An 11,381-nucleotide genomic window follows, 5' to 3' on the forward strand; every position below is an offset into this window, starting at 1 on the left:
CCCCATTTTTTTTAAAAAAAAGGCCCCAAAAAGAAAAACCAAAAAAAAAAGGAAAAAAAAACAAAAAAAGGATAAAAATTTTTTTTTCCCCCCCAAAAAAAAAAATTTAACCCCTTTTAAAAAAGGGAAAAATTGGGGGAAAAAAAAGGGGAAAAAAAACAAAAAAAAAAAAAAGGGGGGTTTTGCGAAAAGACCAAAGTGGAAGACATACCGAGTACATTAAAGGAAAAATTTGGGAAAGTTTAAATGCCGGGGGAGGCAGGGGAGTCGTTATAGTATAAAAATATGGCTACATAGACATTCATTATGCAACTGTTACATCCACGTGTGGGTGTGGTGGTGTGTGTGTGTGTGTGGTGTGTGTGGCGTGGGGGTGTGGGGTGGGGGTGTGTGTGTTGTGGGGTGTGGTGTGTGTGTGTGGTGTAGGGTGTGTGTGTGTGTGGTGTGTGTGTGTGTGTGTGTTGTGTGGGGGTGTTGTGTGTGGTGTGTGGTGTGTTGTGGTTACATGATAAAAAACACCGGAAGGTGGGCCTACATATCTGTCCCGGGCTGAGAAAAAAGGCTGCGTTTCCTATAGAAGTCCTCCTGAGTCTCCCCTTATAAAGGGAAAAAGCACTTCGCAGCATCCACTCCTGAGCCGGGTTTTAACCCCAAGACCTTCCGTGACTTAATCTCCCCTTGACAAGCTCTGCGACTTAACCTCCTTGTCCGGCCGGATAAATCAACACTCCGTCTGCGGAGGAAAAACACCGCCCAGGAAGGAGCTGCTGAAAAAGAGGGACATTCCCCTACCCGGCAGAAGGGGTTTCCCGCCGCATCCACTCACACTGAAGGAATAAAGCCGGAAAACCAAGGCCCCTTTCTTATCCGCCTTAATCATCTCTCGTGTCGTTACACATATATAGATGTGTGTGTGTGTGTATATATATATATATATTAATTTTATTTATATTATATTAAAAAATATATTTATAAAATTTTAAATTTACATATGTGTGTGGTATAAATGGACGTGTTTTCATTTGGTGGTATGTATTTTAAATTATTATATTTAAAATATATATATAAAATATATTATATATATATATATATTATTAGTATGTATATTTTTTTTTTTTTTTGTAATGGGTTTGCCACCCCGAGGTTCTATGTAAGAAGCAAAGGCAGGGCCGCAGATAGAATTACTGCGGTTATTGAATCAAGTTAAATATCAAAAAACGAAGGGGTCTCAATATCATATTTACTGCATCATGATGAAAGATATTTGATGGTTATCAGTAGGCGTGTCGAATACCTACTTTTTACCCAGTTCAGATTAAAAACTAAAGAAAAAATCTTTTAACAATAAATTAAAAGAAAAGTATTAGCGAAGGCAGGAAATTGCAATACATTTATACTCCATAAAAAATTACACTACACACAACTGAAAAATTTTATATATATCCCTTTAAATTTTCCGAGTGTTTTTTTTTCTATTATTCTATCAAATAAAATGCATGTGTTTTACACGCCAGAGGGATTGGGGGAAATATCATGGAGCCCAGTTTTAGGTACCCCCATTTTTAAAATCGAAAGTAGAACGTAAAACCCTTTCGACCTGTCAACTTAAAGGTAATTGTTTTCATACCAAATTCCTCAAATTCTGTTCGCGAAAGTTTTTGGATTTGATTTTCAGTCCAAGTCTAAATAAAGAGAAATTTTTCTTCGAAAAAAGGAGGACTGTTTTTTCGAATTTTTTTTTTTTTTTTTTAGGCCAGAAGATGAAGCTTTAAAGTCACCCCCAAGGGCTAAAACCCTGAAAAATTTCGCAACCCTGACATCAGCAGAAACGACCAAGCCCGGATTAGACTTTCTATATTCTTTAATATATATAATAATATATATAATATATATATATATATGAAAAGATTACTACATCATATTCATACAGTCCGCACAGACAATAGCTTGTGTTTCCCCAAACCGGGGGGTCGCGAACCCCTCCCGGCCAATTTTGCAAAGCGTTTTTTAGTGTCCATTAAAAAGGATATGCCTTGCCATTGATTAAAAAAAAAAATTTTAATTTTAAAGCCTAACTGATAGGGGGATTTCCAAGTAAAAAAAAAGTGGGAACCACAGATTGATAATAAAAAAGGGCGCGGGAAAAACCCCTGACAAAATCAAAAAAAATACCCTAATCAGATGGGATTGATTTTAAAAAACCTACATTACAGAGAAAAAGAGACGGGGGCCCTTTTGAACATCCTTTGTGGATACTTGAATCAAAAATTTTCGAGAAAAATGATGCAGAAATCAGAAGCTTAGAAAAAAAATAATTTAAGCGAGTGGTATACCACAAAGAAAAACCTGGCCCTTATACGTATATAAAACCCACTATTATCTATCTATGTGGGTGTGTGTGTGGTGTGTTGTGTGTGTGTGGGTGTTGTGGGTGTGGGGACTACCCACAAAAAACCCCCAAACACACACACACCACACCACACACACGCACACACAACACACACACACAACACCACACACACACCACACCACATATATATATATATATATATATATTATATATATATATATATATAGATTAGATATAGTATAGATATAGATATAGATATGATATATTATTATATGTATTGTATGTTATATACAGACACCTATTATAAAATAAAAATTTTATATAATTTTTTAAAATTTTATATTATATATTATAGAGAGAGAGAGAGAGAGAGAGAGAGAGAGAGAGAGAGAGGAAAAACAATATATACAAATATATATATATATAATATATATTATATTATATTATTATTATAATATAATGCATACACACTAAAGTTGGTGTCTATAGTATGTTTTTGGGGTCTCTCTCTCTTCTTTTTAAAAAAAAATTTTATTAAATCGACTTTGTATAGAATTAAAACCTACTACGAGTAATTTTCAGGATTTTTTCCCAAAAGTTCCAAGATTGATTACGCCTTTCTCACATTGCTCGGGGTAACAGTTACACTGTCTTTCTGGATCTTAAAAGGACAACGGTTTTTTTAAATTAGTTGATGATATTTCATTCATCATCATATCGTCATCAAGGGGGTAACGCCGACGGGGGGGGCATGGCCGCTCCCCCCTTTTGTTTCCAACCACAGGGTCCTTTGTGGCGAGTTCCAGGCAGGCCTCCAGCCCCTCTCTAATTCCTCGCGACAGGCTCGTCGAGCTGCCCAAGGATGACCTCCTGGGGCATCCCACGGGCCCCCTCCCCCCAGGATTTTCTCGCAAAGAGACAAATAATGGGAGGGTCATCCACAGGGAAACGAGCTAGGTGCCCCTATCCGATTGGTGACCCGGATTATGCAAGTAACAGGTTCCCTCCATCCCCGGAATCGCATTTTTGTGTCCGCCAACTGTACCCCATGACCGGCGAAGAGACTTGTAAAAAAGGACAAGACGGACTCCAAGACCTGGATACGTCCGGTTTCGTTTCCCTAGAGCAAAAACTGGCATATCAAGGCCTTGAAACACGTAGTTTGTCCTTCTGCATAGGTACCGACATCTCCAAATGTCTTGTTGATCGATTTCATGGCTCCTTTTGCCAAATCAACCCCACTTTTAAACTTTTGGTCTCACCCCAGAGGTATGGACTACGCTACCAAGGTATGTAAAACTCTCGAACTTAAACGTCTTCCCCAAAAGCAGGGATCGACTGAACGGGTTCCCTAACAGGCCCCCAAATCCTAAAATTTTGGCTTGGTCCAAAAAAACCTCTGGCCAAGGGCTTCGCCTATTAAATGCATCAAGAGCCGCAAAAAGTGACCCGGGAACTCAATAGGAAGCAACACATGGGAAATTAAGGTCTGGACCTTGAATGCCCAGTGTTGCTCCACACTGATTTTGGGTAGTAGCTCTCCCCTTTATCCAGCTATCGGGTAAAAAGGTTTTGGGAAGGGACACAGCCTTGCCTCACCCCTGAATTAACGGGGAAGAAGTTTGACGGGCCCCCCCGCCACATTTTTACAGCATTTTTCATTACGGTATAAAGGCTTGTTTTGGGCCCGATAAGCTGCGTCGGAATTCCCATTTGTCGAATTCTCTTTAGACTAAAAGTTATCATAAAAGGAGAGGCCTTTAAACATTTGTTTCAAATATGCAATGAACTGGGATTATTTATCTCCACAAAGAAAATGAAACATATAGTCTAAAAGAAAAAGGTAGAAACAAATTTTTAATTAAATGGGAAGGAATTGTCAAGTTGAGACCTACAAATACTAGGATCAGTTTCCTAAGCCAGAACATTTTGAATTTTTAAAATCAGAAAAGGGGCAGGAGTAGACTGGCTCCCCTTAAGGGTGGTTGCTATAACAATGCAGTCTGGAGCAAATATTAGAATTGTAATTTTAAATGCATTATATATACGACCACTGATAAAACTATGCTGCTCAAGTTTTAATCGTTCAACAAAAGATCGTTTAAAAAATTAAAAATCATGCAGAATATGCTTAAGAAGTATACTTGGATGTAAAAGAAAACAAAGGTGTTGAATATGGGGAAAGACGGGGAATACCGACTACCAAAAAAAGGGGAAAACGAAATAAATTCAGTGATGCATTGAAATTATAAAAATCATCAAATGAAATCAAGCAAAAGCAGTTTCCCCAACTTTTTTTTTCACACCGGGGACACAAGTCTGCTTGGGTTTTAAAAAATCCCAAAATTTTAAATTTTTTGTGTGATGACTTTTCTGAAGACATCAAACACAAACATTCGTGTCACCATGAAATAAAAACTTTGATACGATCAAAGAAATTTTCCCCCCAAAGAATGTACTTGAAAATAATGTGTACTTAAAAAAAGGGAAAAAATACGTTTTGCCCCAATAACAACATCAAAAAAAGAGTTTATCAAGCAGGTGATTACCTGCGGTTCGGTAATACCATGCCGGGGCTGTGCTTGTTAAAAAGGACAATGGGAAAATTTCAAAAGGGTTTGGGCTCAGCCCAAACAATTGGGCACTTTTCTCCAGGCTGACAAATATTTGGTTGCTTTTAAAAAAAAAAGATCAAACAGAAGCAAAGCACTTATGTAACTGATTTCCTCTCTTCACTATATGCACAAACTTTTCATTTAAAATCACTAAACACCCACCCCTGTGTGTGTGTGTGTGTGTGTGTGTGCGTGCGTGCGTTGTGTGTCCGGTGTGCTGGTGCGGCGTTGTGTGTGTGTGTGTGTGTTGTGTGTGTGTGTGTGTGTGTGTTGTGTGTGTGTGTGTGGGTGTGTTTGTGATGGTTTTTTTTTTTTGGGGTTTTTGTGTTGTGTGTTTGTGTGTGTGTGTGTGTGTGTTGTGTGTTGTGTGGTTGTGTTGGTGCGTGGTGTGCGGTTGTGTGCGTGTTGTGTGTGTGTGTGTGTGGTTGGTGTGTGTGTGTGTGTGTGTTGGGTGTAATGTTTTAATTTGACCCAGGTGTCCCCAGCTTCATCCCAGTTTAAAAACCCCCTCGATCCCCCAGCTGTAAAACCCCGAATAAGAGGAAACTTTGGGAGAGTCGTGCCAAAAAGAAAAATCCCAACGAAAAACAGGGACGAAAAAAAAACGTAGAAATGAAGTGGGCAGGTAATGTACCCTTTCTTTATAAAAACAGAAGGGGGAAATGAGGAAATGACAGAAACATTTCCCTCTGCATTTTTTCGGGTTTTACACCTCCAGCCATAGGCGCTGACAGGGTAAAATTAAAAAATCCTTGTCAGATAACAAGAGCAATTATTTTTTTTCCTATAAAATTTGGGCTTTTTTCCTGTCAAGCTCAAATCTGTTTTGATGAGACTGAAAAATTAAAGGGAAGACTGAATTTGGAAGCTCTAAGAGTATGCAATCGGGCCCTTTTTGGCATACACAAACTCGAAAATCTAAAATAGAGATTATATAGGAATAAGTTTTTAAATTTAATTCAAATTAATTTTTCTATTTTCACTTTAAATGTGGGGATTCCACATACATAGATTAAGCAAAGGCTTTTTTTATTATTCCTTGTAGGGATCAGCTGCAAATGATTTTTTAGCCTGTTTGTATAAATTTTAAAGGGAAGGAATATATGAATAGGAAAAACCCCCGGGATATTTTAGGAGATTCCACCCTTTTTTTTTTTGATACATCTTTATTTTTTCACTCTGTTTTTGCTTTAAACCCTCATTGCTGAAGGGATGCATGTACATTTTTGCCATATCCCTTAGAGTTTATTTTAGAAATTTTTGGGTTTTAATTTAGATGGCCCAAAGTATTTAAATCACCAGTGAGTTATTACTAAAACTGCCTATCTTTTTGGTTATCTTTTTCCTGATTTTTGAAACTTTTTTTATTCTTATATGCTTTTATTTAATTAGTAATGTTGAAAACCTGATAATTTTTATAATGTCTTGATAATAATAACTGATCGAATGATAGCATTGGGCAAAAAAAAAAAAACTAAAAAAATTCAAAAAAGGGTGAAATTACATGAGGTCATCTACATAGAGCAGTTTGGGCAGGGGGTTTAAAGGGTTAAATATAAATTAATTTATATATTATATATATATAATAATATATATATATATATATATATAATTTATATATATATATATATATATATATATAATAATATAATATATATATATATATAATATATAAAGAGTTTTTATTTTGGTAATTTTTTATCCCCTTTTTTTAGTTTTCTTTCACCACCTTTTTTGTCAAATAGCACCAAAAGTTTTGGATATGTTTTGAAGGATCAGAAATTTTTTTTTTTTCCATCCCATGGGTGCTACAATTTTTCATCTGGGACATGTTTTGGATTGCAATTTTTTCAATTTTGAAAGGAAAAAAATTTTATTTAATTTTTGGGGAAGGGGGACAAGGGGTTCAGAAGAAAATTATATTAAAATACAAAAGAATCAAATTTTTAAATTAAAAAACACTTTTATTAAAAGACCCTCCTCACCTGCCATCTTTTGAATGCCCATTATTTTTAAAGAATGAAATATATAAAATTTATTTTTTGTTTACAACATCAGGAGTTTCCCCAAGCATCAGTCGTCCACATTCGATCTTCGAGAGAAAAAAAACAGTTTTCCTGATTTTTTTCCTCCAGTCCTTTTCATCAGCTGGTCAGCTTAGCCGCCCTGACGAATGACCAACTCCCCAGTATACGGAAAATGTCATGTGTCCCTGTGCAGGTGTGCTTTTTAAAGTCAGAGACCTCTCAGACACTCCTGGAATATCAGGTAGTTAATTTTGTGTCCAATTAAAAATTAATGAAACGAGAGTGAGACACTAAATATTTTTTTTTTATTCTACTTTGGTTTTTGGGGGAGGGTAATGAGGTCTCTCTCTTTCTTCGGTTTTAATCAACAGCTTACGAGAGCCAGCTGTTTTTTAATTTTGTGGATTTTGTTTAGATGATGCAGAATCATTTTCGACATTTAAAAAGAACATTGCACCATTTAGAAACAAAGGACCCAGTTGTTTTAAAGGTTTAACGCCTAGAGAAAATTTCAATATGGGAATGGGAAACCCAACATGAAAACACTTTTTCAGTTTTTGAATACCCTATAGAAAAAGTTCAGTAGATTTTCAGAAGTAAGAAAGAGATGGGAAATACTGTGAAAAATAAAAAAAAAAGTGAAAAATTTTGGGGAAATGAAATATATGCCACATTTTGACATTTAAGGAGTTTTTGAAAAGGAAAATTATAAGTGGAAGCTTGTAATAATCATTTCCACACCCCCTTTTAAAAAAGTAGTCAAACCCAGAAAATAGGGCAGAAATTTAAATTTTTTGAAAATTTAAATGATGAGACTAAAGCAATGGAAAATACACAGACCAATACTCACATATAGAAAAATAATATGTTGCAAATCTTCGAAAAATCAAGGGGCAGCTTTAGGGGGAAATAATTCTGCAGTTTAGAGTGACAAAAAACTGTATGGAGCAATGATTTCATGTCACAATTTAATTCAAATGGTATTTTAAAAAAAAATTGAACCGTTAGACCTTCGGGTTTTATTTAAAGACCTCTGCAGTTTTTCATTTAGTTTTTTATGATGCTGATACAAGACAATGGGAAGAAAAAAAGGATGGGAAAAAATTTTTGAAAAAAGGAAAAAAAAAATGACAGAAGTTTTGATGTGATAAGGGTTCTCAGCAGTAGGGTTATTTCTTCAAACCTTTTGATATTACGAAGTTTCCAATTTTTTTTTATACATATATATATATATATAATATATTATATATATATATATATATTAAAATATTGTGGTGTGTGTGTGTGTGTGTGTGTGTGTGTGTGTGTGGGGTTTGGGGTGTGTGGGTTGTGGTCGTGTTGTTGTGTGTGTGTGTGTTGGTGTGTGTGTGGTGTGTGTGTGTGGTGGTGGGTGTGTGTGTTTTGGGGTGTGTGTTATATATATATATATAATAATATAATAATATTATATAATATATATTATATAAAATATACATTATAATATATAATATAATTTATATATTATATATTTATATATTATATATATATTATATAATTTATTATATATAATATATATAATATATAATATAAAATAAACACACCCCACACACACACCACACACACACACACACCCCACACACACACACCACCACACACCACACCACACACAAAATAATAATTATATAAAATATAATATAAAAATTTATATATATATAATATATAATTATACATATATATAATATCATAAATATATATAATATATATATATATAATATATTATATATAATATAATAATATATATATATATAAAAATATACAATATAATACACACACACCAACAACACACACCAACCCAAAACCACACACACACACACCACACACACACCCCACACACACACACACACAACCACACACACACACACACACACACACACACACATATATATATTATATATATAATATATTTTATATATATTATATATATAATAATATTATATATAAAATTAATATATAAAATATATATATATATAATTATATATATATATAAACATAATAATATCACACAACAATTTATATAAATAATTTATAATATATATATATAAAATATATAATATATAATTTTTAAATATATATATAATATATATATATGTATATATTATATATTATATTATAATTATATATATTATATATATTTATTATTATATATAATATATTATATATATTTTATATATATATATATATTTTTATTATATATATATATATATAAATATATAAAAATATATACACAAAATATAATACACATCACTCTCTTCTCTCTTCTCCTCTCTCTCCCTTCTCTCTCTCTCTTCTCTCTCCCTTTTCTCTCTCTCTCTCTCTCTCTCTCTCTCTCTTTTCTTCCCCCCCCTCTCCTCTCCCCCCCTTTTCCCCCTCCCCCCCCCCCCCCCCCCCCCCCCCCCCCCCCCCCCCCCCCCCTCCCCCCTTCTCTCTCTCTCTCTCTCTCTTTTTCTTCTCTCCCTCTCTCTCTCCTCTCTCTCTCTCTCCCCTCTCTCTCTCTCTCTCCCTTTTTTTTTTTATAGAGAAATAAATATTTTTCTTTTATCACGTTGTTGTTATCATTATTATAGACCATTGTAGATTTTTATAATTGACCTTTCATATTGTAAATGTCCTCTCCATAGATGCAGCAAGAAATTCAAGGGGATCTAGGCAGAAGTTCTGTGCTATATGTGGCATTGTCTTCAGGCAGCTTGTAAGTGTTCTAATAGGGTTGCTCATTTTTTTTTAACAGTGCAATATTGGAGTTAAGAATAGGTAGTATTAAAGAAGTTTCTTTGATATTCAGTAAGATTTAGTTAGCCAGGATATAGCTAATTATTTTGTGTTTGTTTTTTTGTGGTTGTCATTATTTCCCTTATGATTATCTTCATTGTCATCAGTTATGGGTAATGACAGTAACAGTTGGTGATAACTGACTTTGGGAAAATTTAAAATTCTGGGGGAACTGGAAAAAAAAAAAAAAAAAAAAAAATTTCACGCATGGGATCAGAGTGAAATGCACCTTGTGATGACACTTTTTCGTTTTAAAATCACTGCTAAACATTTCTCCCGGGAAATTCCCAAAGAGGAAATTTTGTGTGAAGTTGAACATATTTTTTTGGTAAAAGGTAAATACTTTTTTTTTTAGGTATATGATTATAGTCATAAAAATTATTTTTGTCGTACATATTTAAGATATATGCTATTCAAGTATGCGAGTGTGAGTATGTGAGTGCCTGTCTTTCTGTTAACAAAATTTTCAGTGATTGATATTGATTGCTGTTGTTACCAGTGATTAATATTGATTACTCTTCTTACAGGAGTGTAATAAGAGTTTCAAATGTAGGAGTAATCTTTGGTCGCATAGATTGACACATACCAGCCAAGAAGAGCGAAGGTTTACATGTCCAGAATGTCCACAGCGTTTCAGTACAAGGTCCAAATTGAATGTTCATTTACAGGGCCACACAGGCAAGTGTCATTATTCGCAATTTTGTTTTTTGATAATCAGGTGAGCCTTTCGTTTACATAATAGGTGCTGAAGCTGTATATCTCTTATAATTGATTTTGATTATAACCTATAGACAATTTTACAAGGAGCAGAGACAATTTAATCTTAGTTTTGCTTTACAATTTTACAGGAGAAAAGAAATTTCAGTGCGGAGAATGTCAGAAAGGATTTATCTATCAAGGACTTCTGCTCCGTCACATGAGAAAACATTTTCCTGAAACAGAGAATTTCCTCAGGTAAGAAGTATTTCCACTGTAATGTGTAAAAAAAAAAATCCTAATATTAGAAGCCTGATAGGTCATTATTCTTATCAAAAATCTCATCACATGACCATTAACTTACTCTTCAAATAGTAAGGGATAATAACTAAAATAAGAAAGAACAGAGGATAATTACTAAAATAAGTAAGAAAAAGAAATAATACAAATATATGAAAATCCAGCTTATGGCTCCACTGTGAAGGTATCAGCATGTTGAAGTTAAGCTTGTAGAAATTACACATCTAGATTTCAATTTGGTAAGCCTGTGATTAATAGCATCTAAAAAAGTATTTATTTTATTTTTTCTATTTTATTTTTTTTTTTTTATTTGGTTATTTATTTATTTATTTTTATTATATATTAAACATTATTATATATATATATATAATATATAATTTAATTTTATAAAATATAGTATTGATATATATTATATATTATATAAATATATATAATATAATATTTATTATATATATTTTTTTTTTTTTTTTTTTTTTTTTTTTTTTTTTTTTTTTTATTAAAGACACAAAACATTTTTGTTTTAGCCTGTTAAATTAAAAAGAACCCTATTTTTTTTCAAGCAAATTTAGTTCCAAATTTAAAAAA

General features: G+C 33.4%; 1 protein-coding gene across 1 annotated transcript in view; it reads right to left on the reverse strand.

Moving 5' to 3' along the window:
* The window catches only part of LOC119575444 (guanine deaminase-like), a 50,470-nt gene that overhangs the window by 33,152 nt on the left and 5,937 nt on the right, over positions 1-11,381 (reverse strand). The window lies entirely within an intron of this gene.

Source organism: Penaeus monodon, chromosome 7 (genome assembly GCF_015228065.2).
Source record: "Penaeus monodon isolate SGIC_2016 chromosome 7, NSTDA_Pmon_1, whole genome shotgun sequence".
NCBI lineage: Eukaryota > Metazoa > Arthropoda > Malacostraca > Decapoda > Penaeidae > Penaeus > Penaeus monodon.